The following is a 10224-nucleotide window of genomic DNA, read 5'->3' on the forward strand; positions in this document are numbered from 1 at the left end:
TGAAATTTTGCCGCCCCCTAAAAAGTGCTGCCTGCTGCCCCCACTACGGTACGCCACTGATGCACTGTATATGGTTGAACAAAGTATTTATTTTCGTGGAACAGATACAGGTTCTTAAAAATTCCAACTCAATAACAATAAACAGTAATAGAGAGTCACCAAAAATTATTTTTACATTAAGGTAAAACTCCAGCAAGAAAATGTAAATATCTACTAAAGTAAATGTTTTCCCCCATTTTAAATGGTCATCATCAGGCTAAAGGACTTTCAAAGTTCAAACACAGCTGTTAAAAGAAGAATTTCTTAGTATTGATGATTACCATCCACATGCTAAAGTGGATGATGTAGGAGAGAGGGGGGAAAAGAGCATTATAAAACTAAGCATCATAGAACATCTTCTGTGCAAAAGGAAAGGAGTCTACCTCTTTGAAGTCAATAATTGCATTTTTTTAGCTGATTTGTAAATTTCCGAACATTTAAGCCGTTCTTTGTGGGAGGTGTGATATAATAAGCGGCTTGGTCAAAATACACATCAATGTCAGTGTAGAGAATTCAGCCTGCATTCATGGATTCCCTCCTATCAGTTTGTCATACTGAATTGAAACAGTCAAATATCTTAGCAAAAACCAAACTTTAATCACACTTGATCATGTACAGTAGAAACTCAATCCTATGCAGTTAATGAGATTCTTCTTATCCTCCTTGCCCACTTTCAAACTCCACCACTTCTCCTCTCTTCACTAACTCTACCATCCTCCCACCTCTACTCTGACTCTCCTCCTTCCACTCTCATTCCTCTCTTGTAGTTTTTCCCACTTTTTTCTCCCCTTTCTTCTATGACTATTTGTCTACACTTTTTTAGTTATACTTTCTCCCTTTCTACAACCCTTTCTCTACCCTTGTTTATTACTTTCACAACTGCTTGTAAAGAGATTGGATATGGGCCAACAAGACCGCAGTTGGGGGGAAAGAGTAGGTCGATATCACTACAGTCAAGACAACTGGCATAGAATGCTAACATTGTGGTGGCAAGCACTGTAATGATGGAAATTCAATGGTTTTTGAGGCAAATTTTTGGGCTTTTTGTAGTGCTTAATAAATAAGCAAGATATTTATTATAAAGACTCTTCCAAAAGAATTGCTTTACAGATTTATTTTCTGAAGATTTTCAAGAATCATAATCAATATATATCAATATTAATCAGCACTTTGATGACTCTAGGCATACAAATATCTAAAGTTTCCTTAGCTTGGCAATTGTCTTTTATTCCAGAATCAGTCAATTATTCTGCATCAGTTGTATATATAGATTGTGCACTTATACATTTATCCAAGGGTAGAAGAGCTATATCTTTCCAGCATTATTTAGTTAGTTTAAATTAGGTTATGGACTGCAGCAGCAACATATCTAGGATTTAAAGAATATGAATACGGCTTGAGGCAGATTTAAGAGAAACTGAGGAATGTGTCCCCAGTTTCTCTTAAGCCAGCCTTTCACCAGTTTTATGTCTATGGTCAAAATTCATCATCTAAAAGAGTATTTGAACTGATTCTTTGTTTTCGTTTTGAAATATTTCATACATAATTAATTCTTTCGAAATATTGAAAGCAGGACATTGTGTTTTCGTAAGGTTGGTTGTGGAAGATGGTGTCCACTATTTAGAGGTAAATATAATAGATATCCTATTTGAAGGGACTGGGGATTGTAAAAATGTCCATTAAATAAAAGTATCTGCTATTCAGGTATGTCCATTAATGGAGGTTTTTTATTGTATATTGTAATTAGAACAGATTTTAAGTAAAAAAACATATGTGCTGTTTTTGGTTATTATTGGTTGCAACAGCATGTGTAACAGATGATGTATGTGTATTAGATCAACAAATATCGTTGGTGCTGCAAAGGAGACGAAGAAACCTCGATTATGGCACTTCATAAAATGACTTCCACACTTCCATCTCCACCGTGTGGAAGTACATATTTTAATGAAAAAATTATCATTTTCACTGCTAANCAGACTGATGTATGTATGGTGCTTTTAGTTTTTGGGTAAGGTGATACAATTTTATCAAACACTGTCCATCCAAAGGCAACAATGATCAACAAACTTAAAGCTTACTTGGAAACTTCTCTTGCACATGTCTCTCTAAAGACACATGCAAGCTGGAACTGAAAACCAGCATACAAGTTCATTTACAAAGTGATTTATCTGCAGGCCATTTTGCTCAACAACTACTCACTCTTGGCAATAGAAAAGTATTGATCAATCTGAAAGGTAGATTAGTTGTGACATTACAAAAGCTAGGTATCAGTTTGGAAGCTTACCCTAAGAACTGCATAAAAAAGTGTATTGTAATGTACATAGATGATTGTTAGCCAATGAAAGTGAATATACCGAGTAAAGAGCCATGCACTGCATATGGTTGAACAAAGTATTTGTTTTTGTGGATCAGATACATGTTCTTAAGGATTCCAACTCAATAACAATAAATGATAACAGAGAGTCACTAAAAAATATTGGCGGACAAATGACAAAAATATTGCGACATGTACAGGGAACCGAGCTCAGGTAATGTGCTAACTAATATTTAAAACTAACTTGTACTAAAGAAGAGGAAAGTCAGAAAAGGAAGGAAATAAACAGCGAGATAGATAACAGAAAAGAATAAAATACCCGACATGTACAAATGTTACACACTTTCAGTGGGAGGCCACGTGGAACCCACTTGGACTGATTTCCAGTTGTTGTCTTCTTTTTTCTTTTTTGTTTTTTGATTTGAGACTTGCTGTATTGTCACTTCAATAAGTTCACTAATCCTTCTCAGGCTAGTTCTGTTTCACCAATTTCACTGATCTTGACAACACAAAGCACTATCTTCTCTGTCTTTATTTATGAGGACCAGCCAAAAGATGACCAACTTGCTCCAACATGTGCCCTCAGGTAGCCTTTCCCCTATGTGGTTCCATAAATCAGCTCTCACCACCAAAGGGAATAGAACAAAAATAGAAAATTCTAGAAGTAAGAAGAAATAAAGAACAAAGGAAATATGCTAAAACTATGACTATGCAAAAATTATACAATTGCATACAGCCACAGTAATAATAATAATGTAAAATAACCGTTCAAAATCTCTAGGTATACCTTCACACTTGCTGAAAGCACAATTTTCAGAAGTGCTATATTACTATAAAATTCCACAATTCCATTGATCAAATACATAGGCCACTCTGTTGTAGACAGAAAACTAATTTTTTTTTTGTTATAAAATAGTCATCAATCTTCTCCCAAAAAAAAGGTTAACTTTTGGAAAGTTTTTCTCATACTATCTTCAATTGCATAAAGAACAGAATACAGACTTTCTTCTTTACACATAAGATACTTCATTATCCTCAAGTGTTTGAATTAAAATAAATAGACTATCTTACATAGTACAATAATTTATGAAATTAAATCATTGCAAGACTTAAAATAAATTTCGAACAGTTAAATTTCTATTCTATATACTAATATAGTAAATCCCAAGGGAATTTTTTCCCATTTCAAATTAGAATGCACTTAATCAATTTTATTAATATTTCAGAAACTTTAATATAAAACTTTAAAGGAATTTAATATCTCAAATATCAAAATGTTAAGGTTGATTAAGGTTTCTTTGTTTACACTTGCATTATTTTTAATATAATCAATATAGGTATTTATATTTCAAAACTTACAAATAATTAAGCAAGTTCAATGACAAACTGGGTGTATGTAATTAAGCACTACAAAAAAAAAAACAAAAACTCCAGCAAGAAAACGTAAAGATCTACTAAAGTAAACATTTTCACCCATGTTAAATGGTCATCATCAGGCTAAAGGACCTTCAAAGTTCAAACACAGCTGTTAAGAGAAGAATTTCTTAGTATTGATGATTAGCATCCACATGCTAAAGTGGATGATGTAGAAGAGAGAGGAGTAAGAGAATTGTAAAACTAAGCATCATAGAACATCTTCTGTGCAAAAGGAAAGGAGTCTACATCTTTGAAGTCGATAATTGCATTTTTTTTAGCTGATTTGTAAATTTCCAAATATCTAAGCCGTTCTTTGTGGGAGGTGTTATATAATAAGCGGCTTGGTCGAAATACACATCAATGTGAGTGTAGAGAATCCAGCCTGCATTCATGGATTCCCTCCCATCAGTTTGTCATACTGAATTGAAACAGTCAAATATCTTAGCAAAAACCAAACTTTAATCACACTTGATCATGTACAGTAGAAACTCAATCCTATGCAGTTAATGAGATTCTTCTTATCCTCCTTGCCCACTTTCAAACTCCACCACTTCTCCTCTCTTCACTAACTCTACCATCCTCCCACCTCTACTCTAACTCTCCTCCTTCCACTCTCATTCCTCTCTTGCAGTTTTTCCCACTTTTTTCTCCCCTTTCTTCTATGATTATTTGTCTACCCTTGTTTAGTTATACTTTCTCCCTTTTTACAACCCTTTCTCCACCCTTGTTTATTACTTTCACAACTGCTTGTAAAGAGATGGATATGGGCCAACAAGACCGCAGTTGGGGGAAAGAGTAAGTCGATATCACTACAGTCAGGATAACTGGCATAGGTTGCTGACCAGTGGCGGCCTTAGGGGTGGCAAGCAGGGCAATCGCCTGGGGCCTCGCTCTTGGAGGGGCCTCGCGCAACAACCAAGTAGAAAAAAGTTGATATTTGAAACTTTTTATTTTATCCTTGGCTATTAGTTATAACAATAAAATAAATTTAATTTATAGTACAGTATATATTAATATTAATAAGTGCCTACTATTTCAATTCACATACTTTGCACAAAGGACAAGGGCCTCGCAAAGATCTGCCGCCCAGAGCCTCGCAATGGATAAGGCCGCCGCTGCTTATGAGCATTCAAGAAACGTATTTGCAGAGTAAGAGAAAAAAACAGTCTTATTCTTGTACTAACTGATAACACATAACCGAACTGCAGTAGAAAACATCGAAGACTTTGAAGTTACAGGTAATTTTGCACCTTTCTTAAAGTAGAGATTCGGCACTCTTAGATTGCTTGTTATTTACAAAATTAAAAGACGTGTTGAAACGTCAACGTTTTTAAATCGAATATCATAGTTCAAGCTGAATCGAGGAAAAAATGCAAAAAAGTTTCTCATACAGGGAATTCAAAAATAGATTATACGTGAAAAATATGTCACTAATTATGTTGAAAAATGAATGTGTGTATGAAAATAAACGATTTTTACTAGTTTTTAAAACCGCCCACATTATTCTTCCTCTTCCCAAACTAGTTTTACACAATTGGAAATATTTATCAATCAACCTTCGTATTACTTAAAAATAAATTTGTTTGAAAATAAGTTTATTTTCAGATGAAAGATTTATCAAATATGTTGTTCTAAAGTGACAGAATAATTTTAAAAATTCATATTTTTAAGTAATTGAAAGAGTAATTAGGAAAAGATGTCACAATTGTTTCACTTTAATATGAAAATATTAATTGAAACATTAATAATACAGTATATATTTTGTAGAATTGAAGTTTATATTTGATGAGACATATTTATTTTTACTGAATTTATTTGGACAATCTCTTTTGTATTTTGGAACTTGTTTCCTTTCTTATCGATTTTGAACTATCAAAAATTTATGATCTTTTTAATAGATAATAATAAAAATTTATGAATACATATAAGAAACACTCCATAATTTTCTATAAGTCTTTTAGTTTATACGTTTTTACGTATATTGCACAAAGTCTGGTAAATACTGCTAAATCAATTGAAATACCAATTTTGAATATTGATTTTTTTGTTTTTCAATTTTGATATATTTAATTTAAAATTTCAGTCGAGTTCGAGAAAGAATATAAATCAGATATTTCCATCCTGAAATCCGCAAAATCCTTAAAACCTTTCAGCTAAACTTTTATAGAACAACTCTATTAAAATCCAGCAGCAATCTTATCCTTCTAGATAGAAATTTACCTATAATATACAAAACTTATAGACTATGTTTCCAGTAATTAATCAGATACATGCGCATTTCTTTTAATTAGATTTAAACTGTATAACTGTATACATGTAGTATTCATGTTTACGTTTTATTAAAAATAATATGATTTGATAAAACTTAAGTCTATGTAACTAAATTTATTTTTAATTAATTTATTTCTATTTATTTGTTATGGCTCTCAATAAGTGTCATAGTTAATANTAAGCATGTTTTTTATATGTCGTCTCCCAACTCCATGAGCACCTGAAAACAAAAGAAAATTGCTTTTATCTAACTAAAACTTTAAAATGATTACCATGTAAAAATATATTGTTGTTGTTAATAACAACATAAAGACATTTATTTATTTCAATTGAAAACAAATATAATTTAATAATTAAAATATAATTATTAAAAACAATTAATTTATTAAAAACTGATGATTATAATCATACATTTCAACAATAATTAATGAACATTTATGTATTGTGACATTGTCACAATGCAGGTCTGCAATTTTTAATCATCTTTTAATTTAAAATAGACCAGCAACAAGTTGCTCAACTTTCCCAGCAACATTTAAAATTTGTTGTAGTGCCATCTGTTATCATATTTTATTAAAAAACTTTTTATATTTTTAACTATTATAAAATAGCAAAGAGCTTAATTTTCAGGGTAGAGATAAGTTTTATAAAAAATTGTAAATGCTAATAATGAGTAAAATTGTCATTCAGTATACCTTATCATATTGGAAATACACACAACACCCTTTATCTCCCCATTCCTTGACCTTTAACCATCAAAATTTAATAGCATCAATCCCCCAAATAAACAAACCTACCTGCAAAATTTCAGAAATTTTTGACAAAAAGAACAGGAGAAAAACTTCATATAAGTGAACAAAATTATGCTTCCCCACACACACTAACATCCATACATATAGAAATTGCCTCCAAACTTTGTTGCATTTCTCAATGTTTCAAGATGTCTTAAGTTCAAAAATTTAAAAATCTGGGAGGGTCATTTTTTGCCAGATAGCCTTACTTTCCCTCTGTTATAACAGCCAGGAAAGTAAAATCATGCGACTTCCAATCCAGACCAAAGTTCATATTTAGTTAATCGGACCTCTACCCAAGCTTTCCATATATCTGATCTGAATTTTCATCTATCTAACTTCATTTTCAAGATTAATTAGTGATGGATGAAAATTAAAAAGTTGGGAACATTATAAATGATAAGTGGACCACCCTGTATTATATATATATATAGAAAGAAANCGTAGCTGTTGCTGACACTGCGGTGGCAATCACTTTAATGATGAAAATCCAATGGTCTTAGAGGCAAATTTTTTAGTTTTTTTGTAGTGCTTAATAAATAAGCAAGATATTTATTATAAAGACTCTTCCAAAAATGCATTGCTTTATAAAATTATTTTCTGAAGATTTTCAAGAATCACAATCAATACATATCATTTTCAAAAACCAATCGCCAAATCAATCCCTTGTCTTTGCTTTTGATACGAAATTGTATTCTTTCTTAAATACTTCAATTAATTCTGTATTTCAAAAACAATTCTGGACTGTATGAATCATTATCCAAAACTTTTATTTTGTAGTTTGACATCTAGTGCATTATCACATGATATTGGTCAGTGCTTTGATGACTCTAGGCATACAAATTTCTAAATTTTGCTTAGCTTGGCAATTGTCTTTCATTCCAGAATCAGTCAATTATTCTGTATCAGTTGTATATATAGATTGTGCACTTATACATTTATCCAGGTGTAGAACAGCTACATCTTTCCAGTATTATTTAGTTAGTTTAGATTAGGTTATAGACTACAGCAGTGGCATATCTAGGATTTAAAAAATATGAATACTGCTTGAGGCAGATTTAAGAGAAACTGAGGAATGTGTCCCCAGTTTCTCTTAAGCCAGCCTTTCACCAGTTTTATGTCTATGGTCAAAATTCATAATCTAAAAGAGTATTTGAACTGATTCTTTGTTTTCGTTTTAAAATATTTCATACATATCTTTTGAAATATTGAAGGCAGGACATTGTATTTTCATAAGGTTGGTTGTGGAAGATGGTGTCCACTATTTAGAGGTAAATGTAATACATATCCTATTTGAAGTGACTGGGGATTGCAAAAATGTCCATTAAATAAAGGTATCTGCTATTCAGGCATGTCCATTAATGTTTCACTGTATATTGTAATTAGAACAGATTTTAAGTAAAAAAATATATGTGCTGTTGTTATTGGTTGCAACAGCATGAGTAACAGATGACGTATGTGTATTAGATCAACAAATATCGTTGGTGCTGCAAAGGAGACGAAGAAACCTCGATTATGGCACTTCATAAAATGACTTCCACACTTCCATCTCCACCGTGTGGAAGTACATATTTTAATGAAAAAATTATCATCTCCACTGCTAAGAGGTATGCATTGTTTAATATTTTATAAAATGGCCAGGCACAGAAAGTTATTGATGAATGGAACATTATATTTAATAAATGATATTCTCAGGTCAAAGTACATAGTTGTAATGCCAAAACCAAAAAAAAATTAATCCAATTTAAATACTATATCAGATTTTTTTTAAACATTTTTTCTTTTTAATGATTATTCTGTTAAATGTTTTATGTTAATAAAAGTACAAAGAAACAAATCCCAAAATATCATGACAAATATTGGTTCTTTTTTTATGATTTTTTGAAAATGACCAAAAAACCCATCTGCACACACATTCACAATGACTTACCCCCAGTCCAGAAGATATTAAACAAATAGATAACATCAAATGTAAAAGAAGATTCCATTAAAAATTTGATAATTGAAATTTGTAACATAGAACTTTGCAATATGGAAGTCCAACTGTATCTAACTGAATAAAATTAACTTACATGGAAGTGGATATGCATATTTGTCAGGATGATTATTAATAAGCGTGTTTTTTATATGTCGTCTCCCAACTCCATGAGCACCTGAAAACAAAAGAAAATTGCTTTTATCTAACTAAAACTTTAAAATGATTACCATGTAAAAATATATTGTTGTTGTTAATAACAACATAAAGACATTTATTTATTTCAATTGAAAACAAATATAATTTAATAATTAAAATATAATTATTAAAAACAATTAATTTATTAAAAACTGATGATTATAATCATACATTTCAACAATAATTAATGAACATTTATGTATTGTGACATTGTCACAATGCAGGTCTGCAATTTTTAATCATCTTTTAATTTAAAATAGACCAGCAACAAGTTGCTCAACTTTCCCAGCAACATTTAAAATTTGTTGTAGTGCCATCTGTTATCATATTTTATTAAAAAACTTTTTATATTTTTAACTATTATAAAATAGCAAAGAGCTTAATTTTCAGGGTAGAGATAAGTTTTATAAAAAATTGTAAATGCTAATAATGAGTAAAATTGTCATTCAGTATACCTTATCATATTGGAAATACACACAACACCCTTTATCTCCCCATTCCTTGACCTTTAACCATCAAAATTTAATAGCATCAATCCCCCAAATAAACAAACCTACCTGCAAAATTTCAGAAATTTTTGACAAAAAGAACAGGAGAAAAACTTCATATAAGTGAACAAAATTATGCTTCCCCACACACACTAACATCCATACATATAGAAATTGCCTCCAAACTTTGTTGCATTTCTCAATGTTTCAAGATGTCTTAAGTTCAAAAATTTAAAAATCTGGGAGGGTCATTTTTTGCCAGATAGCCTTACTTTCCCTCTGTTATAACAGCCAGGAAAGTAAAATCATGCGACTTCCAATCCAGACCAAAGTTCATATTTAGTTAATCGGACCTCTACCCAAGCTTTCCATATATCTGATCTGAATTTTCATCTATCTAACTTCATTTTCAAGATTAATTAGTGATGGATGAAAATTAAAAAGTTGGGAACATTATAAATGATAAGTGGACCACCCTGTATTATATATATATATAGAAAGAAATTTAAAAAGAAGATAACCCTGTCTGCTTACTTAATTTTCTGTTTATATCATGAGGTATTATTTTATATACTTTGGATTATCCATTTTTCTATTATTATACAATTAGTTCAAAAATGATCACTTCAATATTTTAATTATTTTAAAACTTTTTCCCAATAACTTAGGATTTATTTCCTTATATTAAAGTAAAACTTTTCAATCATGTTTTAATTCTCCTCCCTTATTTTT

At 30.9% G+C, this 10224-nt stretch overlaps 1 protein-coding gene across 1 annotated transcript in view; it reads right to left on the bottom strand.

The window, feature by feature from the left end:
* LOC111635697 (peripheral plasma membrane protein CASK-like) overlaps positions 1-10224 on the bottom strand; it is a 137162-nt gene that overhangs the window by 14352 nt on the left and 112586 nt on the right. The window lies entirely within an intron of this gene.

The sequence above is a fragment of the Centruroides sculpturatus genome, unplaced genomic scaffold (genome assembly GCF_000671375.1).
Source record: "Centruroides sculpturatus isolate CEXI.00-Female unplaced genomic scaffold, Cexi_2.0 scaffold1047, whole genome shotgun sequence".
Classification (NCBI taxonomy): Eukaryota; Metazoa; Arthropoda; class Arachnida; order Scorpiones; family Buthidae; genus Centruroides; species Centruroides sculpturatus.